Source organism: Peromyscus maniculatus, chromosome 5, assembly GCF_049852395.1.
Source record: "Peromyscus maniculatus bairdii isolate BWxNUB_F1_BW_parent chromosome 5, HU_Pman_BW_mat_3.1, whole genome shotgun sequence".
Lineage (NCBI taxonomy): Eukaryota > Metazoa > Chordata > Mammalia > Rodentia > Cricetidae > Peromyscus > Peromyscus maniculatus.
In genome coordinates this window covers 85,463,818-85,488,447 of record NC_134856.1, presented here as the reverse complement: position 1 = coordinate 85,488,447, position 24,630 = coordinate 85,463,818, and the positions used below count along the sequence as shown (strand labels likewise).

The 24,630-nt window shown below is 42.1% G+C and overlaps 1 protein-coding gene across 2 annotated transcripts in view; it reads right to left on the bottom strand.

Moving 5' to 3' along the window:
• LOC121829773 (uncharacterized) overlaps positions 1-24,630 on the bottom strand; it is a 147,451-nt gene that overhangs the window by 84,982 nt on the left and 37,839 nt on the right. For both annotated transcript variants that reach the window (XM_076572807.1, XM_076572808.1), the window contains one exon: positions 13,482-13,593. The gene's annotated coding sequence lies outside the window, so the exon portion shown is untranslated. The remainder of the gene's footprint in view (positions 1-13,481; positions 13,594-24,630) is intronic.

The following is a 24,630-nucleotide window of genomic DNA, read 5'->3' as shown; positions in this document are numbered from 1 at the left end:
GCAAAGCAAAGCAAAAAGCAAAGCAAAGCAAAGCAAAGCGAAGCAAAGCGAAGCAAAGCGAAGCAAAGCCCTTATCAATTGGCTGAAATGTCTTGCCAGCCCCTAACATTAGGGAATTTGCCTCGAAAGAGACAGTCAGGTTGGGTTAGACATCTTGCGATGGCTATTTCTTATTAGAGACCTACTTCCTGCAGCCTACGTGTCCTAGCAAACAGTGTGTTCTAGATCTCAATCCTACCATTGGAGTTTTACAAAGCCCTTTCATAGTTTTTCCTTGAGCTTCAGTCTTGGCCTTTGGAGTAGACATCGCTATCTCTGCTCTGAAGACATGCACATAGAGGAGGCTCAGACAAGACTCCCAAAGTCACCCAGCCAAGTTGGGACCTAGGTTGAGCTGCCATGTCTGGAAGGTCATCTGAGGCCGACAGGGCTCAGTTAACTCTGAGTAAGGAAGCAGCCTTTCCTGAGTGGAAGTGGATTGATGCTGACTGAGATGGGGCTGCTCACAGGTTTGGCAGGAAAACACAGTGGCCTGCTCTCTCAAATGCAGAGTTTAAAGAGCGCTTTCATGCATTAAGCAAACTTGTAGAGAAACTGCTAGAAAGCAACGAGATTGGGTCTGATGTTGAGATTCTTAAACCACTGTCAGCTTCCTGGAAACATCCTTAGCAGTTTCTATGCACATCTGTTATGATCTTTCCCTTCTCATTTCCTTCCAGTTACTTCCTCCACTAGGGCAATTTCAGGAACAAAAATAAACATGTTTGATGTTCTTTTGTTCTCCAAACTAAAAACTGCTTTACTAAGTCTCCAGGAAAAAGTATATATCCATATTTTATTTTTTAATAAAAGCATTATTGAGGGTGGTAGAGGAAGGGGGATCAAGAGTTGAAGGCCAGATTTGGCTATATGGTGAAGCTAGCCTGGACTATGTGAGATCCTTTGCCAACAAAAAAAAAAAAAATGAAAACACATCAATATAACAGGGTTGGAACTCTTATCATAGAGAGAAAAGCATGAATGAGAAATTCAAACAGTCTTTGGCCACTTAACTATTTGTCTTGGGGTGTGAATGAGAAACAGCAAAATGGAAATACATATTTTACTCGGAAACTATATCTCTGGCTGTGTGGACAACTGAAAGTCTTCACGTTTCATGCCAGCACTGGGAAGGACAGGCCCTGAGGAGAAGATGAGTCAAGGTAGGTGCTGGCCTGGTCCACACTCTTACTCTGCAGTGTGTTTCCCAGTGTTGACTTCGGGCTGTAATGCACCTGTGGATACGGCTCCACCTATGACCTCTCGGCAGAAAAGTATACCTGTTTGAGAACCATCTATACCACTTCACAACTGTTAATAAACAGGGTTAAGCACAGCTCTCCTAGAGAAATAGTACCTCAGATTGTATTCTGGATGCTTAAGTGACCTGAGCTCAGTTCTGGAAGCACAAAGGTCCAGGGGTACCTTTAAATGGGGGTCAGTGTTCTCTATACTATATTTATCACTTGTACAATAATTCATTAATTTATCTTTAAAGAAAAGAAAAAATTAAAAAGCAAATGCCAGATGCGGTGGCATACTCCAGTACTCTCAACTCTTGGAAGACTGAAGCAGGAGTTCAAGGCTAGCCTAAGCTACATAGTAAATTCCTGGCCAACTTGGGATACAAAGTGAGAACCCTTCTCAAAACACACACACAAACACACACACACACACACACACACACACACACACACACACACACACAAATGATGATGATGATGATGATGATGATGATGATGATGATAAATTTTATTTCAAACATTTTGGGAAAACTTCATATTGTATGAGATCTACCCACCTACCACAGTTTTAAAGGTTTACAGGATTGCTCATTATAGGTATCATACTGTAAGTAGATTTCTAGAATGTTCTTATCTTGCCTTAATTGAAACACTGTACCCATAAACAACTCCCTCTTGCTCCTTCTCCTCAACCCTGGCAGCTCCATTCTCTGTGTGCTTCCATGGATGGATTTGGCTGTTTGGGATTCCTCGTGGAAAAGAAGATTAAGGTTCCTCAGAAACTGAATGAATGAATGAATACCGAGATCTAGGAGATCGCCCACAATCCCAGTTGTGGACGTGTTTCCTGGCTAATTGAACTTCTATACTCTTGCAATCCTGTTGACCTTTGGTGGGTTTGGAGCGGCCTGTGGGAGGGGCTTCTGGGGTCAACATGGATAGGATAAACAATTTCCTAGTTTAGACTCCATGACGTGAAGCCCTTTTCAGTTTATTTAATGAAGCTATATTTGGATGTGGCCAACAAGAGGGTGAGATTATCTGTAGCAAGGGCTGAGGTATGACTTCTCCTTGACTACACTGGAAATCACATTTTGTAAATGAGTGGTATTTTGGGTATCTTTCCGAAGACCATCTACGGGCTTCTAAAGGATATTTGTTGCTGTTATACCAATAGGCTGAAAATCATGGCTAGCAGGTCTATTTTGAGGGTGAGTGGTCCAGAGCTAGATGGCCCTATGGCATAAGTAGTGTGTCCCAGCTTTCAAAATGTCTTTTCCAAGGGAGACTCTCTCATCCCTTTCTTGAGTAGAGACAGGTAGAAGTCCATCTGTCAAAAGTATGAGAGAAAATGTTTCTTTCTATGATTAGTTCCTTCTAATAAACATGGAGCATGAATTGTATAAGTGTGGGACACTGTCTCTCCCAGTCAGAGCAGCAGTAGCAGCAGTAGCAGCAGCAGCAGCAGCAGCAGCAGCAGCAGCAGCAGCAGCAGCAGCAGCAACAGCAGCAACAGCACACTGACATCTTGCTTCTTTCAGGCTGGTGTATCAGGAAGAGACATTGGTGCTTTCCATTTCTAAGTTTTCTCTTTAATTTCCTTAGAGTCATTTTCAGAGTCTTGAATTACTATTCAATCCTTTCATGTTCATCTGCCACTCCCTGTTTAGAACGTAAGTCTTCTCAGTAGCACAACAGGGCTGCCAGTCCATGCCTGTTGCCTAACTTGGCTGTGTGGTTTTGGACAAGTGACTCTAACTCTCTGGGTCTCTTGTTTTTTCATCTCTGAACTATGAGTGTTTAGGCAAGAATGACCATGTCCAGGTTCTTGGGAAATCGAAAAAAACAAAACAAAACAACAACAACCAAAAAAACCCTTAGGATGTTGTGGGCCAGGTGCTAGGGGTGGTCTTCGGTTTTCACCTAGTAACCAAGATACAAGCATCACAAGATTTTATTTCAACAACGGGAACTCAAAGGTAAGCTCGGAGGAGAAAAATCTTAGTGAGTGGGCGAGGGTGCTGGGCTTCTGAAGAGAAGCTCGTTCTGACTATTAGCATCATAGGCAGTGGTGTAACACCATCAAGTTAAACATGTGTGATCCACAATTCTCTAAAATAACTGTTGATCATGTTGAAATCTCGATGCATCTGTATGAAAATGTGTTGGAGAGGAAACCACTCAGGTTCCTCTCCCACTGCCTCTTTAGAACATACCTCTTCTCAGCAGCACAACAGGGGCAGCGGACACCCCAAATTCCTCTCTGTAGTGAAAAGCTCTTCACAAATCTGAAGTCAAAGCATGCAGCTGGAGTCTCCAGTCTCCTGCTCCTCAGCCCTCTGGAGACCATAGTAGATCTAGAACAGATTATTGGTCTTTTCTGATTTATCGTAATTTCACCTGATTTCCGTAGGAAACCAATACAAGGCTTGTCATTCTGCCTTATTTGGAGGGGAAAGGAGGGGTGCAGTGCCATTCTTAAGTTCTGTTTTTTGTAAATATCCTACATACTGTTTGTTAGTCTGTCAAAACAACTGCTCAGCTTTGTACAATGGAGTTCGGTCGGTCTTTGGAGTGCGGTGGATGGGTAGAATTCAGTTCACAGTCTTCTGATTAAAAGCAGGTGATACCAAGAAGAGTGATGATGTGCTTAGCTCTTCAGTCCTAACCCGTGCACGCCAGCTAGCACATCATTAATGCAGAATCTTTGAGAGCCTCTAGAAGCAGACAGTTTGATACTTCTTTGGGACTGGCAGGTGGTCTTGGCTTCACACTCAACTCTTCTCTGAGGAGAAAGGTGGTATAACTTAACAAGTGTAGGTTCTGCTTTGGATTATAAATCATAGTTCAGGAACTTCTCTCCTCTCTTCACAAGACAAATACAGTGCCACAGAAGGAGCTGTCAGTGTGAAATTATTAATTTATGTAATCGCTCAAAATACGTTATATCCTTCACTCTCTTTTCGGTAGGAAAGGTGGATTGGTTAAAAAGAATCATGGTCTAGAAATTTAGCACTTAGATATTCTTGTCTTAAAAGTGAGAGAAGAAAGCACTTTGGTGTTACTATAAATTCATGTCATAGGACTCGAATGGATATCGTAGCTCTGCCATTTCATTGTGGTTCTGGGTCAGCTAGCTTCATCAGTTTCCACAGCGACTATTTCAAATGCTCTCTGGCTTTAAACATCTGGCCTCTTTCGTCTTACTGCTCTGACCATTCTTGCTTCATCTATCTCAGCGAAACATCTTCTCTCCTGTGTCATAAATAAAATTAAAGCTCCCAGATGGAAACTCTTTCAACTTTCAGGTATCCAGACACGGATAATGTGGTGGCTTCTTGTTTGCTTGTTTTGATCTGTATCCATGACTTCTTCCTTCTTTCTGCTCCCTGGAGCTACCCCTTCAATATCTCTGTCATTATTGCACATCTCATTCCTTCCCATCCTTTATGGGAAGTGACATTGTCAATGGCCCCTTTGTTTGTCTTTTATGTTCTCACCATCTGCATATCTCTAGGGCTCTTTCTATTTCATATAGTTGCTTCTTTCAAGGTTTCAAATTCTTTCCCTTGAGTTTCTTTCTTCTCCACCCATTTGCCTTTAAAGGTCATTTACATTTTTTGTTACCACTTCGTTTTCTCTTACTCATTCAGGGAAATCCATTGCTTTTCTGGCTCAGCCTCCCTTAAGCTTATCATACATCACTCTATGGTTATTGTGTTTATTTTCGGTCATCTCTACCTGATTATTTTAAAAGTTCTTCTGGCTCAACATTTCTAAACTTGAACACACAGTCTACTGATGCTCTGTGCCCAAGACTGCTTCTCTTGCTAGCTCACTGGCCCGCTTGTCTCCTCTTGGCTCTTCTCAGATGACCTGCACTATCACATCCTTTTGATTTAATCTTCTGGATATCTCTTGGATCTGTCCTTTGCTTTCTATGTCTACAGCCTCCTGCTTTCTCCATCATAGATGATTGTGCTGCCCTCCTGACTGGCCATCAAGCACTCTCTCAGTTCTTTTTCACAGTAGAACTAAAGCTAACCTTCCACACAGCAACTTTCACTCTGATCTCTCTTGCTTAAAACACAATAGCTTTTTATTTTTTCGCAGGCTACAAGTGTGCATAGAGTTGTTTGTCTAAGATTCCCCCCCTCCATGCTTTCTTTCATTGATTCCTTTAAATTATCACTTCATGTATGGCTTAGCTGAGTCTTTCTGAACTTCCCAAATGCAAGTTAGCAATAACTTCTCCATATTTGTGTGGTTGTTGGATTTATCTAGATAGACATTATATTTTGAGAAATAGTTCATATGTCTTTGACTCATCAGTTAATCTTACATGAAGGAATAAATAAATGAATGGACCATGTATTTAAGAAAGCTCTGTGTACACTTTGGACAAACACAGAAGAAAGAGAATAGAAATATGTGCTTAGAACCATTTGTATTAATCTTCCACACCAGAGACAACTAGGCATTCACTTCGTATTCATGTTCCCCTGATGATGGGAAGGATTAGCCAGAGTTCTTGCTAGAAATGCCTCCACACCCCCCAGTTCTTCATACTGATGTGTTCACATGTAATTGGCTATTGCTCGTGAATTGGAAGTTGGAGGATGTATATTTTATTTCTAGGTCAAAGCTATTACCCCCTTTCCCTGGCAAGACCGAGGAATAGAGAATTGTGAGATTCTAGTAGAAGGTAGAGCAGAAATAGAAGTAATCAGAACTGAATACCTACAAGGAGGAAAGGTGCTCTCTACCCATAAAGAGGGCATTGGATGGCTCGATGCTGGCTGCAGTTACAGGTGGTCGTGATCTGCCCGATGTATGTGCTGGAACGGAACTCAGATCTTCTACAAGAGCAGTATGTGTTCTTAACCACTGAGCCATGTCTCCAGGACTGCTTCCTAATCATGAATAAGAGCTGATCGACAATTACTGGGAAAGTAGGGCAATCCACCCTTCCATCTACTTTTCTAAATAAGTTTTGTTCGGACATTGCTATGCCTGTTTGCTTGTATACTGCACGTGGCTAACTCTGTACTACAAGAGCTGTTGAGTTGTTGAAACAGATTGTATGACTTACAGTTACTAAAATATCTATTATTTTGCTCCTTACTGTGAATGTTGCCAATACCTGGTCTATTGTGGTGAGCAACTGTAAATTAGGGATTTAATTGTTATAGCAACTAAGATTACCCTGACTAGTCTACCCATGTTACACATCCTTGTTTTTTTTTAAATAAATATTTATTGAACATCTAATATGTTTTTAATATTGTAGGAGTCAAATCTTAGAGATTTGGTTCCTGTTCTTAAGGAGCGCGTGGCTTTGCTAGGGAGATAGATGAATTAATGTGCAATTAAAATGTTGGTATAATAGTGATATATGCTAAGTGCTAGTGACATGCTTTAAGACAGAGGAAAGGTAAAGGCTGTACCAGTCAAACGACTCATTGAGACTCTGCCATGAGAATGAGTCTGTAGGAAACTTCTCATGGACTGCCCTTGGAATGAACACCCACAGTGGATGAAGAGGAAACAGGAAGAGGAAGAGGGAGAAGAAAGTCCTCAGCAAAGCGTCTCAGCAATTCTGAATGTGGAATGCAAGCAGCTGGGATGGAAGTTATGAACTTGTGGGAGCCTGTTTCTTTCTTTCTTTCTTTCTTTCTTTCTTTCTTTCTTTCTTTCTTTCTTTCTTTCTTTCTTTCTTTCTTTCTTTCTTTCTTTCTTAAGATTTATTTATTTATATGTATGTATACAGTGTTCTGTCTGTGTGCCAGATCCCATTATAGATGGTTGTGAGCCACCATGTGGTTACTGGGAATTGAACTCAGGACCTCTGGAAGAACTCTTAACCGCTTGAGCCATCTCTCCAGGCCCTGAGCCTGTTTCTTTCTAGCTCAATGCATGTCCTTGGGAGAAGCTTGAGCACAGTCCTGTCAGTCACTGGGATGTGAGTTCCTCCATCTTACAATGCAGTCTGGATGGTGGACGGTTCACCATAGGATGACTTAGTGTAAATCCTTGAGGGAAACTAAATCTAAGGTCAGGTCTCAACTTTGAAAGGAGCTCTCTTCCTTGTGAAGGGAGTGCCTGAGGCAGGAGGAAGAACATACTGAAATCCCAGAAAATGGGACAGAACACAGGAAGGGTGGAGATAGAGATCCTACCTTGACCTAGAGGCCTGTTTTTCTGTGAGGGTATTTCCTGCCTCTGCCAGACAGACCGGAGACAAGGGAGCTGTCTGTGGTGGGACTGGCTGATTAAGATTGTGGAATACCTACATTCCAAACTCCAGGCCATAATTACAACTCTCTTACATTTTAAAATGGAATTTCCTCTGCTCAGGTACCAGGTATCTAAACCTTCAGTCTGTATGGCTTTCCAAGGTCTGTATTAGGAAAGAGATGTCTTATTCTTACAGTTTGAGTTTTTATCTTGAGACAGTGGCTCCCATCCTGGTCAGGATTTCTGTTTCCTGGAATTCTCTATTCTGCTCCGTTCTCCCCCTGCTACCTTACTGACAGAGTTTGATTGATGGATGTAGTTGTGAGTGGCATAGTCAAATCCTCCACACTGGTGAAGAACAGCCATTGTTTGGTTTATAAACACAAACACAAGACATGTTTCACCCATTAGGCAGAGTAAGTGGTAAAACGACTGGGCTCCCAGCTCAAAATGAAATTCTGCTTAAAAACCTAAAACAGATGAATGAATAAACAATGAGGCAGAAGCCCTTCACAAAACATGTTTGTTATAAATACCCAGGGAAGATCTGTATATATTTAAAAGCTGACTTTAAGCTCTGTGCTAAGCATATTGTTTAGTATATGCCTTGGTTTGATACATTGTAACTTTATTTCTATGAGTGTCCATTATTTGTTTTTTTTCTTTTAATTTAGTTATTGTGTGAAAAACCAAAAAAAAAAATTAGTTATTGCATTGATTCTATCCCATCGTATTCCATTATACTGTGCTATATTATGGCTCATGATGTTGACTTTGTATTTTATGAAGAAAATGTTGAATGTTGTAATGAATGTCCAGTAGCTATATATTTTTATAATGTTGATTGTGTGCTCTGTGTTTGTAGAGTAACCTAAATGTAATGTGAGCACAAAAATTTACTTTCCTTGGACTAGAATATTTGAAATTTATATCTACTTTATGCTCTTGTCTGGTCTAGCTGCTATTCTAAAATAGTGTAGCTATCTTAATCAATTTATGGGGCACTATTACTTTACAGTAGCCCTTTTAAGGACAGACATTTTAGAGGCATGGATACTGATATTATAAATATTTAGCATGTTCCTGAATTATACAAATTGTTAGAACCACAACCAGGATAGAACCCCGGATTTTGGACTCTTCTTTTGTCTGTCAAAACAAAACCAAACAAGGGCTGGGTCTCAGTGGTAGAGCCTTGGCCTAGGTTGTGTGAAGCCCCAATTCAAAACTCGGCACTGCCAGAAGCAATGGAAATACAATAAGGAAACAGACATCCAAACAGAATGGTACTTGTGTTCCAAGCTCTCTCATGTAAGTCTCCTCAGAAATCAAAATATGAGGTTTAAGGACAAAGGGGGCAGTTCTTTAATATCATAAACCTAGAAAATACTGTTTCAAAAAACTCAGGAAAGAGTGTCTCAAAAGTTTCTCAAAGATGTGCTTTGTAGGACCTAATGATTCCTTCATGACCTGTTCCTCTACTGTGTGTAGTGTCTAATATTCCTCCATGACCTGTTCCTCTACTGTGTGTAGGACCTAATGATTCCTCCATGACCTGTTCCTCTACTGTGTGTAGGACTTAATGATTCCTTCATGACACATTCCTTTACTGTGTGTAGGACCTAATGATTCCTCCATGACCTGTTCCTCTACTGTGTGTAGGGTCTAATGATTCCTCCATGACCTGTTCCTCTACTGTGTGTGTAGGGTCTAATATTCCTCAATGACCTGTTCCTCTACTGTGTGTAGGTCTAATATTCCTCTATAACCTGTTCCTGTACTGTGTGTAGGACCTAAGGATTCCTTCATGACCTGTTCCTGTACTGTGTGTAGGACCTAATGATTCCTTCATGATCTATTCCTCTACTGTGTTTAGGGTCTAATATTCCTCCATGACCTGTTCCTCTATTGTGTTTAGTTTCTTCCTTCTGAAATTTTGTGCTCATTCCCTTAACTGTCCTTTCTCCAGTGAAAGAAGTTCTTATCTTCTAATTACATGTCTGTGTATGCATGTATTTAAATTATTGTTATTATCATTATTATTAAGGTAGGCTCTTACTACACCGCATAGGCTGGCCTTGAACCCATGATTCCTATGCTTTCAGTTCCCCAAGGCTGGGGTGACAACCACATGCACAATGTCCAGCTTTTGATAGTTGCCTCTAAGCTTAGCCAATGGCGCTGTAGGTTGGTGGAATGGAAGAAGACTGAGGTCCCACTTAATCCTTTTTTTTTTTTTTTTTTTTTTTTTGGTTTATCGAGACAGGGTTTCTCTGTGTAGCTTTGTGCCTTTCCTGGAACTCACTTGGTAGCCCAGGCTGGCCTCGAAATCACAGAGATCCGCCTGCCTCTGCCTCCCGAGTGCTGGGATTAAAGGCGTGCGCCACCACCGCCCGGCTGCACTTAATCCTTAATCATCTCTTCAAACTAAAGATACATCAGCTTTGGCAATGCCATGGAAGGCACTAACTCTCCAAGGCTATGTGCTGTTCTTTCTGGGGTATGTTCTAGCATGCCTACATTTCATTTTTTGTTGTTGTTGTTGTTAAGAAAAACAACTCTGTTTATATTACTGAGAAATCCAGTCTTTCTTTCTTTACCATAGTTGTTTGTTTGTTTGTCCAGATTTAGGAAGCACCTTGTGCTCTGTATTTGTGAGAGTCATCCTTCCCAGACTGAGTATCCATGTCATTAGATACCAGGCCAATAATTCCTTTCTCATTTTCCTTTTTTGAGTTACACTTCTGAATAACTTCTTATTCTTCTTTCAAAAATGGAGATATTTAGTTGGGTCTGATAAATTCAATAGAAAGTTGTTGACTCCAGTGCCTTTGTATTTTGCACTTCACCTTAAAGAAATAGGCTAAAGACAGTGTAGAGCAGTGGTTCTCCACTTGTGGGTCATGACCTCCACAGGGATTTCATATCAGAGATCCTGCATATCAGATATTTACACTACGATTCATCACTAGCAAAATTACAGTTATAAAGTAGCAATGAAACAGTTTGATAGCTGGGGGTCACCACACCATGAGAAACTGTATTATAGATAGGGTTGCAGCATTAAGAAGGGTGAGAACCACAGTTCTAGAAGTTTCTGGCTTATGTGGTAACCACATTCTTTATCTTTTCTATTCATTTTCATTCTTGTTTTTGTTTGTTTGTTTTGCTTTATGAGACAGATTCTTCAACAACTCTGGCTGGCCTTGAGCATAGCCTTGAACTCCTGATCTTCCTGCATCTACCTTCTGGATACTTAGCTTTATAAACATGACCTATCAGAAAGCCATGACAACAAATCCCATGGAAAACAATAACTTTAACATGAGACAAACAATGTTAGATAGATTTTGGAGAAAATTGGAAAGAAATTGATCTATCATTTTATCATTCCTCTTCATGAGAATGTCTACTTTTGACATATTTCCTGCGTTTAACTATCAATTGACTTGTTTTCTAGCTAGTTTTACAAAGTGATGTATTTGAACTGATTTGCACCTCATTCTTTGCCTCAAAAGTGAGTTTTATGTAGCATTGCTGGAATCAACCAGATTGTTCTTTTTGAAAAATAAAACAAAACAAAACAAAAAATAGCCTTGGCAGCATGTTGAGCTTTGGTTACATTGATTCCCCTGCTTCCTGCATTTCTAGACAGATTTTCGCATTTCCTTCTCCTTTGCTGACTGGCACCACAATACATTTTATTGTCAAGTGTGCTGGGGTGTCAAGCTACTAATGCCAAGGTTGGAGCCTCTGGGGATCAATTTCTGAGGACATGGGTGTTCTGGAAGCCAGTCTCCTCCCTCACCACCCACCCCCAGTCTTTAAAGCAAGCACTGTGCAAACCCAACCAAGCAGATCATTAGCCAAGTGTCGCTCTCGGTGCAAAGGAGGTGAAGGTCATTGTGTTTAGTGACTTGAAGTGCCTCCTTCGAATTGTATCGGCATTCCCCAATAAAATAAATAAATAAATGGGCAGTAAAGTTCAGTGACCTTCGGAGGGTGCAGTGACAGCCATTTAGTGTCAAGTAACAGAGAAGGGTATAAAGAGGAAATAGAACTGGACACACACACACACACACACACACACACACACACACACACACACACACACAAGAGTTGGGTCTGTCAGAGAAGACAGTGGGAGATTCATCACATTTGAAGACATTTTATTAGATATAAGGTTTTTGTTTAAGGATCCATCACTGCTGGGACAAACCAGTAGGTAGTGTTCTTAAATCATGGCCTCTGTCTTCAGTTGGATATAAAGATCAGGAAGGGGTTCATCTAATGTGTGTTATCTCAGTAACCTTTGGAGGGCACATAGATGGGAATGTCTTTGAAGGGAGCAGGGCTGCGAAGGGAGGCCCAAGCTGTGTGTACAAAGACACGGACTCAGACTTCTTGGAACACGTGCAGCATAAGTAGAGTCCGTGTTTAAGGCATGGCTAGAAGGGAGGACCCATGTGTGGTGGAGGCAGAAGCTCCAGTTCATGGTTGACTTGGACTTGACTAAGTGGGCCTTAGGGAGCTAACAGCAGGGGTTTCAGGACGACTAGAATCATAGAGGTTTTTAGCACACAAACTTAGTAACTTGCAAAGACCAACTTCCAAACACCACTAGGAAGTTGGTGCTGTCCCTTCTAGCTTGAACACTAGAGATGATGGTCAGGGGTGGGCTGAATAGACTTGAGCATCATTGATGGATGCTAATCAGCCTAGCAAGAGTAACTTTCTGGCCTTCACTTTTGTCCTTATCTCCTAAAGCAGATCTGACACCAAGGTCAGGGCCAGTCCTATCCAAACTGAGAACGTGACAACTCGGCTCTGCTCAGCTCCACTTGACCTTTAATATTTCTTTTCAGTTTGGTTTTGAATTCTGATCCTAGTTTGACTGTGTTTATAATCCATGACATTTAAGAGTTCATCTTACAGCTCAGGCTCTGCTGGGATGTTACTGAAAAGCTTTGTTTCCTTCTAGATTTAGGGTCACTCCACGTATTTCTGTTTTCTTCTTGGTGCATAGTTCTGATCTTTGATGAAAAACTAAGTTTTCAGCAGTGTCTTTTTATACAAGGACTGTAAGTTTGCCTGCACGCTGTTTCTACAGACACATTGTGTTATCTTGCGATTCATTTTCATTGATTTAGGTCCTGGGGTACTGGGGTAGAGCTCTCTGGGTAGAGGGCTTTCTCTGCAAGCATGAGGACTTGAGTTTGGATCTCCAGCACACACGTAAAAGGGGGGAAGGACAGCCTGTGCTGTAACCCCACCACTGGGGGCAGAGACAGCAGATTCCGGGAGCTCACCGGCCAGCCAGCCTAGCTGAAAAGGCAAAGTCCAGGTTCAGTGAGAAACCCTATCTCAAAAAAAAAACTTAAGGTGTGGAACAATTGAAGAAGTCACTTGACAATGATCTCTGGTCTTCATAGGTACCCACAGGTGAGTGGACATGCGCACACACACATGCACACACAAAACATTCAAACATGCACATACACGCATACACACAGACATGACACATACATACATACACTATACACAGAAAAAATACTGAAAATTATATTTTACATATATTATTACAAAATTATTATTTTGACATTTAGCATACAATCAATTGGCAGTATATTATGGAAGAGGGATAATCTACATACAAGACATTGAAAAAGTCCATTTGTTAAGTTGCACTTAATGTGGTGCCTTATAGGAAGGGGTTATGGGGACCACCCCTACCCTGCCACATAATCACATACTCACTTCCTAAGTGAGAGAACTGACAAGTCACTTGAGAATTGACAAGTCACTTTACCCTGTACCTGCTTTAGTCAAAATGAAAAGCACTTCGAAGAAAGGGTTCTGGGCATGGGGTCTAAGGGTGAGTCCTCAGGTCTTCTGCTGCCTCCTCTGGAAACCCACAAATTTGGCCTTTACCTTACAGAGATGATTAAAACTCTGACTTACACAGAATCACTTTCTTCAAGATTTGTGTATCGACGATCTTGGGCTTCGGGGTTTTCCTCAGTGTTTCCATTAAGTTGCACATCTGTGCCTCCTCCCCTGACCGACCTCTGCACTGGAAAGAAGTAAAACATCCCGCATTAGCATAACTTCCCAACCCGACAGGTAGTATTTAGCCACTGATTTATAGTCTCTAACCTACATTAGTTTCCATCCCTTTCCACGCATCATGGAGACCCTGTGTGCTCCGTCAACGCTCACTTTTTTTTTTTTTAAATGGATGTGAACTTAACCATTAACTTAACATCTCTGGTTTAATGCAGATACTTTTGTTAAATGACAATATAATTACTAGTCATCGGCAAACCTCAAAAAGGTTGGGAGGTTCGGTTCAGTTAAACACCCAAGAGCTCAGATCCTTATCTGAAGTTTACCCCTTGAGTTTGGCAGGTCCAGGCTGGCAGACTCTCAAGGTGAATCCACAGTATGCGATCTCTGTCAGCGATTCTCTTGTTCGCTTCTCAATATCAGTCCCTCTCTTCTTCAGCCTTGGTTGATGGAGTCCAATAAAATGTAGCCATTAAAACATAAAGAAAGAGGTTGTCCCCATCCAGCTGATGTGAATAAAGTTTTCAGCAAGATAGAGGAAGCAACGGCCTAAAATTGATGGTGGAGGAAAAATTGGTACCATTTTGATTTTTCTTTTTCTTTTTTTTTCCCCTTAAAATGTTCAGAACTGCAAAGTTGTCTAGAAGTTTTGGCATCAGGCTGTGGTAGGGTGGAGAGAAATTTCTGGGGATGACAGGGAAATCCTATTTAAAAATGAGTTGTGTGTGTTCCTGTAGAAAAAGTGTTAATGTTTAAACTTCTTTTGGTATGCTGGGACAAGCCAGCAGGTTCTGTACTTAAAAAAAATAATGAAGACGCTTTCACCACTGTGTGTTTTGTGTTTCGTTTAGAAGGCATGCATGTTGCATCAGTGGTGGTTTTTCCAGTTTGGCCTTCTTCTAAATGACTTTTTGTTTTGGGTCTTTCTCGTGTTTTCTGAGATGAGAAAGGCCTTCACTTACAGGGGCACATCTACCCGTGACTTGGAGAAGTGGTATTGTCTGCTACGTAGTTTTGGATTGTCAGTGCCAGAAGGAAGCCTATCTTTGGAGTCGGCGTTTGGTATAGAACTCTTCGGATCTGTGTGGCGTTTGAGCCCTACTGGAGAAATCCAGCCTTGAAATAAAAACTTGGCCTTTTGAGATCTGTTACAGTTGGAGGCAATCTCTCTCTCTCTCTCTCTCTCTCTCTCTCTCTCTCTCTCTCTCTCTCTCTCTCTCTCTCTCTCTCTCTTTCTCTGTGTGTGTGTGTGTGTGAACATGGGAACCTGTGTTCTTGTGTGCATACAGGTATGGGTGTACTTAACCCCAGAGGTCAGCATCATGTGTCTTGACTCTCCTTCTGCTTTGTTAAAGTGACAAGGTCTCTCCCTGAACCCGAAGCTCACTAGACTGACTGGCCAACACGTCCCAGGGACCCTCCTGTTTCTGCCTCCCCAGCAGTGGTCTCTTTATGTGGCTGCTGGGGATGGAACTTGATCCTCATGCCTACAAGGAAAAGCCATCTCCCCAGCTTGAATCAAACCTTAAAAACTATTTATTTACATTCATACTGAATTTATTCCTGTGTCATATGTTTTTTGTTTCTCCTAAGTTTCCTCTGGGATATTTATTTATTTATTTATTTATTTATTTCGAGACAGGGTTTATCTGCGTAGCTTTGCGCCTTTCCTGGAACTCACTTTGGAGACCAGGCTGGCCTCGAACTCACAGAGATCCGCCTGCCTCTGCCTCCCGAGTGCTGGGATTAAAGGCGTGCGCCACCACCGCCCGGCCTGGGATATTTATTTTTTAAAAACAATTTTTTTGATTACAATATGATTACCTCATTTCCCCTCCCTATATACTGGTCAGACACCGCCCCCCCCCCCACCATGTAACACTCCCTCCTGCTCTTTTTAATGACCTCTTTTTCTTTCATTGTTGTTACACACACACACACACACACACACACACACACACACACACCTAAATATATAACCATAACTTGTTCAATCCATATACAATATTAGTTATATATACTTGTGTGTAAGTTATCAGGACTGACATTTTGATATGGGATATCTGCACCACCACCCCTCCCCCAAGCAACCTCTTTTTCTGGCTTAGGATCACCTCAGTATGGCAGGGGGAGCTTGTGTATGAGTTAATCTGATGCTGTGCTCTGTGAATTCAAAAGTGTATCTTGATTGCCTTGTTCCCCAGGAGATGCTCTATGGCCAGCTAGAGCATCTCCCTTTCCATCCTCAAGTTCAGGTTACTCTCTGCGATTCTGCGCTCTTTGGGGGCAACCAACCCTGTGTCCAGCCTCGTTGGTTGGCCTGGGCACACCTACCTACTCCATTATACTACTAGAAAGGTCCACAATGCCTCTTATATTAAAGTGATATCTTTCAATTACTCGGTAGCTTTTCAAATATGCAAGCTTTTGGTGGCCAAGTCAGTTTCCTGGGTGTTCTTAAGTGAACGGGAAGATTTGAACCTTTGTTTTGCCTGGTTTGGTGGGGTTTTCTGGGTCAGGGGAGTTAGCTAACCCTTTCCACAGGTCACTTGGGTCATTTACATGAAAAGGTATTTACTTACTTACTTACTTACTTACTTACTTATTTTTAAAATTCACTCACACATTTTTGTCTCCTCAGAGAAGTTTTAGCCTGCCTTAAACTCCAGGGTTGTGGACCCTTATCATTTAGCTCTAGAACAATTCACATGGCTTCTGCTTTGAGAACATTTTTGAAGGCTTTCCTGAAAGGGGGGTCAATGACTAAAGAAGGTTTTCAAACAATGGAATATCATTGAACTGTAAATATTAGTCTGAACTTGGAGCCCAGTAGGCTAATATTATATTTACTTGAATGGAAAACTCTAGAGGAAATCCTTAGGTCAGCACAGGCATGTGAGCAAACAGTGTCCAGCACATAGAATTCCAGTTGTCTTGTAACTATTGTCTCCCAGTCTCTCTTTAGTAGTTAGAACTCAGGTGGAGCGCCCTCTTTCTCTTTCCTGCCCTTTCTTTTTCTCTTTTAAGACAGGCACATGTAGTCCAACTGGCCTCGGCTAAGCTTACTGTGTAACCAAAGATGACTTTGAACTTAGGATCCTCCTGCCTCTACTTCAGAATGCTGGCATTATTGACCATGTCCAGCTATGGCTCTAGAGATCAACCTAGCTCTTCGATCCTGCCAGACAAGCATTCTGCCAAGAGAGACGTCTGTGGGCCCCTGTTTGATTTCTTTAGCTTTGGTTGGACTGGGACGTGCTGAACTTGGTCCTGGGGAGCAGCAGAGTCTTTCTGTGCAGGTCTAGGGTGACATCAACTAGAGCCTGCCAGGTGTCTTTCTGCTTTGCAAGTTCGTAAAAGACTTGAGATAGCTTTCTGGGTTGTGCATTTGAGCAAGTAAGTGCTCTTTCCAGCCATGCATCCTCCACTGGGAACTTCAAACCTTTAGGAACCAGAAGACAGACTGCAGACTTCCTCAGACCCCAAGTCCTCTCTCTCAAACTAGTCAATGGGGCTTCTCCTCATCTCCAAAGGTGGTCACGAGTACTGACTACAGGCTTGTAGGGGCTCCTGGGCACATGTGTTACCCCAGCCTCATTCTCTTGGGTGGGGCAATAAACCAAGGCAAGGTGAGCCTGGCTCTTTCTGGTGAAGCATCTTGGTTTCCCCGCGGCAGGTTTGAAAAGGATACTCGGTATTGCAGCTGAACAGGGTTTTTCCATCATTTAAAAAGGGCTCATTAGACTCTGCAAATTGATGCAGCACAAACAACATGGAGAGGGTCTGGGTTCCCACATAAATTAGCTCCATTTCTGCAAGATGAAAAATGCTTTGGCCCCAACTGCCAGTACTACAAACACAGCCCGGCTTGGAAAAAAACAAGGTGTGCCTACTGTGCCTCTTACATCACCAGCAGTCATAAAAGCACTGTAATTAAAACTGAGCTGACAATTTGCTTAATGATGTGTGAGGCAGGGGAAGAGAATCCAAGTAGGGCCCCCACGTGTGGTTGGCTGTAGTTTCTGCCTCCGCTGCTGCCCAGGCAGGGGCAGCGACAGGATTCTGTTACACTTGAGAAAATGGTGACTCACCTAAGAGACCTCAGGGAGGGCGACGAAGCCAAGCCACAGCCCTGAAATCATCAAGACTCTTTTCACCATAATGAGTTTGTGTGAGGGAGAAGGTACTTAAGGTGTCCTGGAACCATCCATTTATAATTAGCCAGGTAGATTAAAAAAATAATTTAAACGATTCTTCACAATATAATATAGGCCAATTAACAGTGTAATTGGTTCACTACAATAATATGAGGGAGGGTTTCTAATTCACTCTTCTGGCCTCAGATTTACTATTATTATATAAGAAAGGACTCTTTTAGAGCCTGAGAAGCACTGGAGTTCAGTTGGGAGGGACACAATGCTGAACACGTGATGGTGGATAAGCTCTCTTGTCCAGTGTTCAACCAGAGTTTTCTCTGACCTCTGACCCCAACGTTTCACCATCTACAAAATGAGGAGCCCAACTTCATGCACTCTATATTTGAAAACTTTGGTAACATTCTAGAAAGAGCCAATTAGCTTGTTGCTCAGTCATTGGGATAAACCATTGTACTTGACATTTCTTGAGTTATTCTTGAATAATTTAAAGATGCATTCCTTAAGTACTCTTCAGCTAAAACCCAAGATTGAACAGTGAACATCAGGAGACATTTTCCTGACACATGATGTTAAGCATTTAAGGTAGACAGTTTATCCTCATGCCATTTCTAAAGGCCAGGTTACCATTAATTCATAGAAAAGCACTCTATGTTTATAAACATCTAAATCAAAGAATTACTTCTATGGACTCTATCTACTCTTCAGCTAAATTGACTAGAAAGTAAGGGGATGCTTATGCCAAGAAGACTCCTACCTTATGAAGGGAACTTGAAAGTTCCAATCGATATCTAATAATGTCTTAGGCAGGCAGGAGGCAGCCCTTGGGATTTCCCATTTACAACCCCCTTTGTCCCTGTTTTGAAATTTCTAAATAATTGTATAGTATCAACTTATCAGAATGGATTTCTTTAAAAATTACAGACATGCTTGTCTTGTTTCAGCTGGTGTGTTTCTTTGGGACAGTAACAGGTCCTTCAAACTCATGAACTTAGAAAACTCCGTCTTCTACTGGCTTTTAAGACATTGTTCATCTCCCTGAATGAGGCTCCCATTGAGAAGCATCTGGCTAAGTACAACACCAGGGCAGAAAATGGGTCTAGAGTAAGTGAGGAAATAAAATGGAGTTTTTGTTCACTCCTCCATGCAAATTGCAATCGCAGCTGATGAAATTAACAAATAGCTCATGTTCGAACATCAGGCACTTCCCCAAACTCTTCTCTATCACCAAGGTTGGGATTTTCTTTTATAAATTTGGATGCTACATGTGGCACAAAACTGTCTCAGATCTGAAAATCCAGCCATGGTCCATGTCTTAATTATCTTATATAGTACATCGCTTTAATTTCATTTTCTCAGAATTTTAATATTTTCCCACAGGGATTTTCAATTTTCTTATGTGATCACTGTTTACCTTGGATTCTTTTGTTTAATTTATATCATAATGGCAAATAGTTAATAAATGTGCTTAGCCGAGCAAATCCGCCAAGAGATGGTTTTTAGATGGTGTTGGCTGCTTGAGAGTACAGGAAAGGAAAAAGGATAAATTGGAGACAAAGAAATTTTGATTAAAAAACCCAGTACAGTTCTTGATGAGCAGGGTGGTTTAGATAAGTTATTTAATGCCCCTGAGCTTTAATTTTCTTATCCACAAAACAGGAGAAATAAAATAATAGTTACCAGTCATGGTGTGAGAATTATGTAACACATGTTGAATGTGACGGCACACGATTGAGAACACGCCGCAAGCTGGGCACCCGCTGTATTGTGGTGGCAAACAGTTTGAACCCTTAGTTTGTTCATTAGTTCCTTCCTTCCTTCCTTCCTTCCTTCCTTCCTTCCTTCCTTCCTTCCTTCCTTCCTTCCTTCCTTTCCTCCCTCCTTCCCTCTCTCCCTCCATCCCTCCCTCTCTTCCTCCCTCCTTTCCTTCCTTCTTTTCATGGGAAGGGGAGGTGTCTCATGCAGCTCAGGCTGGCCTCAAACTCCTTCAAGATGACCTTGAACTTCCGAGATCTGTGCCACTACACTCAGCCTGTTGTCTTTCTTATTCAACTTTGTATGTCTGATGGTTGGCTTCTCAGCTAGTACATAGTTATTAAAAAAAAAAAAAAAAAAAAAAAGCTAGTACATGGCTTTAAAAAATGCTCAGTGTGCCGGGCGGTGGTGGCGCACGCCTTTAATCCCAGCACTCAGGAGGCAGAGGCAGGTGGATCTCTATGAGTTCGAGGCCAGCCTGGTCTCCAAAGCGAGTTCTAGGAAAGGCACAAAGCAACACAGAGAAACCTTGTCTCGAAAAAACCAAAAAAAGGAAAAAAGAAAAAGCTCAGTGAGCAACTAAATAAGTAATGCTCTGTTTTTAAAAGGATCTTAACTATCTAGAGACGACTCCTATGCATACTCTTATATAACAAAATATACCAGAATAAACAGGCAACACTTAACTCTAAGCCAGTAAGCATGACAAGGATATCTGCAGGCTTTCCTAGGTGAGACTTGGCTGGAGTTCTGAAAGTTGACTGAGCTCACTTCCTCATTAAGAGAGCTCATTGAAACTCAGGACTATCTAGCAGATTGACTGACTGGCACCTGTGGGCTACAGTGAGTCTGTCAATAATGATTGTTCATGCAAGTGTAATTTAATCTTTCCATATTGCTCTCAAGGATGTCATGTCAGAGGTTTGAACCCCTTGTCAGGTTGGGGCTGTAGTCCCAGTGAAAAAAGAGCCTGTGCTTGATAAAGTGCTGTTGACACCAGGGGTCATTCTTTATTCCGGAAATCCACTAAAATCTCCCGAGCTCAGGAATGAGCACCGTATCAAAGCTGGTGGCCAAGAACAGAGCAGAGCTGGATGTGAAATGTTTTCATACTGAACATCTTTGAAGTGTTGTAATATTCCAGCCAGACTCACCTTATCCCTACTTAGGGGGTAATATTGGCACTCATTGACTCAATTTTTAATAAATACGAAATGAATAATTTACTTGTTTGCATGATTAACAAGATGGTGATGGTGAGGAAAGTGGAGGTGGGTGAGGGAGAGGTGACAGTGAGGGGAAGCAGAAGACTACTAAGGCCTACCTAAAGCCTTGGGAGACCTGTACATCTTATGAACTCTCCACACGGAAAATCAGTGTGGGACAGACACTAAAATCCTTTTCTTTTTCAATTGTTAACAAATATATTAAACATATATATTTATTGTATCATCTATCTATCATCTATCATGTGTGTGCATGTGTGCATGTGTGTGTATGTGTGCATGTGTGGTGTGTGTGTGTGTGTACATGCATGTGTGTGTGTACGTGCATGTGTGTGTATATGCATGTGTGTGTATGTGTGTATGTGTGTGTGTGTGTACATGCGTGTGTGTGTGTGTGTGTGTGTGTGTGTGTGTGTGTGTACGTGCATGTGTGTGTACCTCAATACACGCCTGGTATAGGGCACATGTGGAGGTCAAGGGCATCTTTGGGGAGTTGATTCTTTTCTTCCACCAATGTCAAACTCAGCATCAGGCTTGGCAGCAAACACCTTTCCCCACTGGGCTATTTTTCCCCTGCTAAATTTCTTAGCCATTTTAATACAATTTGACGGCTCTTAGAACAGCTTCATGACAGTGGGGCTGAGGATGGAGCGCAGTGGAAGAACGCTTGTCTAGTATGCTCACTGGCCTGTCATCCGCCCTCAGAACTCAACGTAGAGACAGGACAGATGGATTGTTGTCGTTATTTTATCTGGTTGGAACTTAGACTATGTTTGAGACTGCTTCTCGTAGTTATATAAACAGTGTGTGGCGAGGGAAAGCCATTGGCCCATGATGAAGGCACACTATCCTCCCCACATTAGACATGCTTCTAGAACTTTCCTTCGTGGACTGTGGGGTCTCCATCCCATAGCCACTCAGTGCTTTGACTTTTTCCCTGCCTCGGAGTCCAGCAGTCCACTTAGCCAGCTGACTTCCCAGCTGCACTTCTAAAAATAGATGGATGAGAAGAAAACTTCTGGCAAGGGATGTGACGTGTTGTCTCCTTGAAGGTCTTTCCTGACGGGCTTACTGAGAAATGGCATTAGCAGAACTGGCCTCAGGTGAGCCTCTCCCCCTGAGCAAGCCACTCCTGAAGTAGCTAATATTTAATTTAAGTAGATGGCCATAGAAGAAGCATGGGCTGTGCCTTAGAGGGTAGAGGGCACATTTGTTCCTGGTATGCCTGTTGAAAGGGAGTATTTTGAAAGGTTAATAGAAACCAATTGATTTTCTTTCTTTCTTTTTTTTTAAATTAGATATCTTACAATGTAAGTCATATATTGGATCTGGACTTTTGTAATTTTTAGGAGATTTGTTGATGAAATTAAGTCATTTGTAGATAAAATTAAAGGAGACTTGAAGCAAAAAAATGTTTCTTTTCCTGACTTGTTATTGCTTTAAAGAAAAAAAATAAAAATTGGAAATCAAGGGCCAATTTCTACTCAATTATTTACAAACCAAAAGCAGACTCTCTCTGCCTCCTGCCTCGTCACCTCCTTCTCTCATCCTTCCGCTCCCATCCTCAACACCATACATGCCTCTCCCACCATCTTCCACTTCTTCCTCCACTCTCTCTCCCTTCTTTCCTCCTTTGCTAACTTCCATTTCCTCATTCAACGCTTCTGTTAAAATTTCCCTCCTGGATTGGGACTCTACCTTGGGTTGGGTGTGTTTGTGAGATGTGTGTATGTGTGTGAGTGCCCATGCCTGTGGAGGCAGAAGTCACTGGATGTCTTCCCCAACTCTTCTTCACCTTGTTATGAGACAGTGTCTCTTCACTGAGACTCTTCACTGGGGCTCACCAGATTTCGTAGACTGGCTGGTCAGCAAGCTTCAGAGAGTCTCCCATCTCGTCCTCAGCGCTGGGACTGCAGGTGTGTGCTGTTGACCCTGGCTCTTTGATGGATTCTGGGAATAGAACGCAGGTCTTCATGCTTGCGCAGCAGGCCCTTTTGACTGAGTCGTCTTCCTATTTTAAATCTGCTCTTGTAATGAATGACTTCTGAAACATTTCCATCTCATCCTTATCCCATCAGACTCTCAAGAGTTCACCAGAATCTATCTTTAGGACCTTTCGTGTATTCCGCTAACTATGTCCCTCTTGGGCCTTCAGGGAAGGCGCTTCTCTAGCAAAGCAGAGAAGTTGCGGAGGACAGTGAGGATCTGCTCTGGCTGGCATTTGTCCAGGTGTGAAGGGCACAATATTTCATGTGTGGTGAATTAGTAAGGAATTGCATTTGACACCCAGCGAGGCTCTCATATTGAGACCTCTCTGCATGTTATTTTGTACCGAGTTTCTCAAAGGGGGAAAACCCGTTTTTGTGTTGACTCGTACATAATTTCCCATCACTCATTGCTTTTCTTGGGGGACACCCACAGAAGGGCTGGCAAGACTCATTTCTGCTTTTCCTTAGCGGGGGCCATGAATGCATAGCCTACAAAAGGTTTGCTTCTGAAGGGGTGTCTTGTGGCCCTCTTTGTGAGCATTCTTGGAGAGGTTAACTAGCTTATACAGAGGACATGGCATATAAGCCAGAGTGAAAAAATGACTTTGGAGGCCAAATGCAAGATGGGGTTCCCTCTGGGCAAAAGGGACACAGGTAAAAGGCTACCCACGCATTTCCTCAAGCCCAGTGCGGGAGCAAAGAGTGTGTGCAGGCTCCTTTATTGTGGAGCCCAGCCCCATTCGAATATATGCCAGCAGGGGAGGAGTATGGCTCAGCCCACAAAGCACAAGATCCACCCCCAGAACACACACTAAATTAAATTAAACACACATTAAAATGCTGGGCATGGTGGCCAATGTTTGTAATCCCAGTAGTGGGGAGGTAGAGACAGGAGGCTCTTTGGGGTTCAGTGGCTAGCAACTCTAGCCCAGTTGGGGAGCTCCAGGCCCATCAGTGACACTATCTCCAAATAAGTGAACAGCATTCCAGAGGGGGATACCTGAGATCTTTCCCTTGCCTCCTCACATATGTGCACACACTGGACACCCCCCTCTCCCCCCCCCCCCCCCCCCCCGCAAACATGTACACAAATGCAGATTTATTAGGAAATTAAAGAGCAAGGACCAGTTTCTTGGGGAGGTGGTAGATTAGGGAAGCTCTCCAAGATGCACAGGAAGGGATTACTGTCAAAGTAGTGATGCTTTTCTTCTTCATGTCTTCTCAGTTCTTTGTGGAGCATTGCTGAACTCTGTGTGTGTGTGTGTGTGTGTGTGTGTGTGTGTGTGTGTGTGTGTGTGTGTGCTTACTTATCACTAAGGTTAGTGATAAAGAAAGGTGCTTATCTATCCTTCACCTGGACACTGACTGTAGAGCCTTAGATGGAAGGATAGAAGGAAACTTTATCTCTGGAACTTTCTAAAGACTCTCTTTTCAAATGCTACAGGAGGACTGAAAGAGTAGCTCAGTGACTGAACATGCACTCGGTCTTGTGTTCAACCCCCAGCATTATATATCCCCCACTCTACTGAAAATAATGCCTCAAAGAAAATATAAAGCACTTGTTATGGAATGCCTCAGTGGAGAGGAACTTTCATGCAAAGAGGAGAATTTGCTTTAAAAGAAGCATTGGTTTAAATAAGATTCTAATTGCCACAATTTCTCCCAAATAAGCAAAACTAAAAGACAGACAATAATATGGAGAACTATTTAGAACCAGTTAGTCAAATATTTTAAATCCAAACTACTAACATATAATACTCTACATAAAAACTGACTCAGAGAACAGTGTGATCTAAATTAATAAATGATATAAATATGAAAGGGAAAACTCCCATAGCTGGGAAGAAATGTGAAGTCAGAGAAAGAATGAAAGCGTCCAAGAGAAGGACAACCCACGCTATTTATCCTGTTGGTGTCGAAT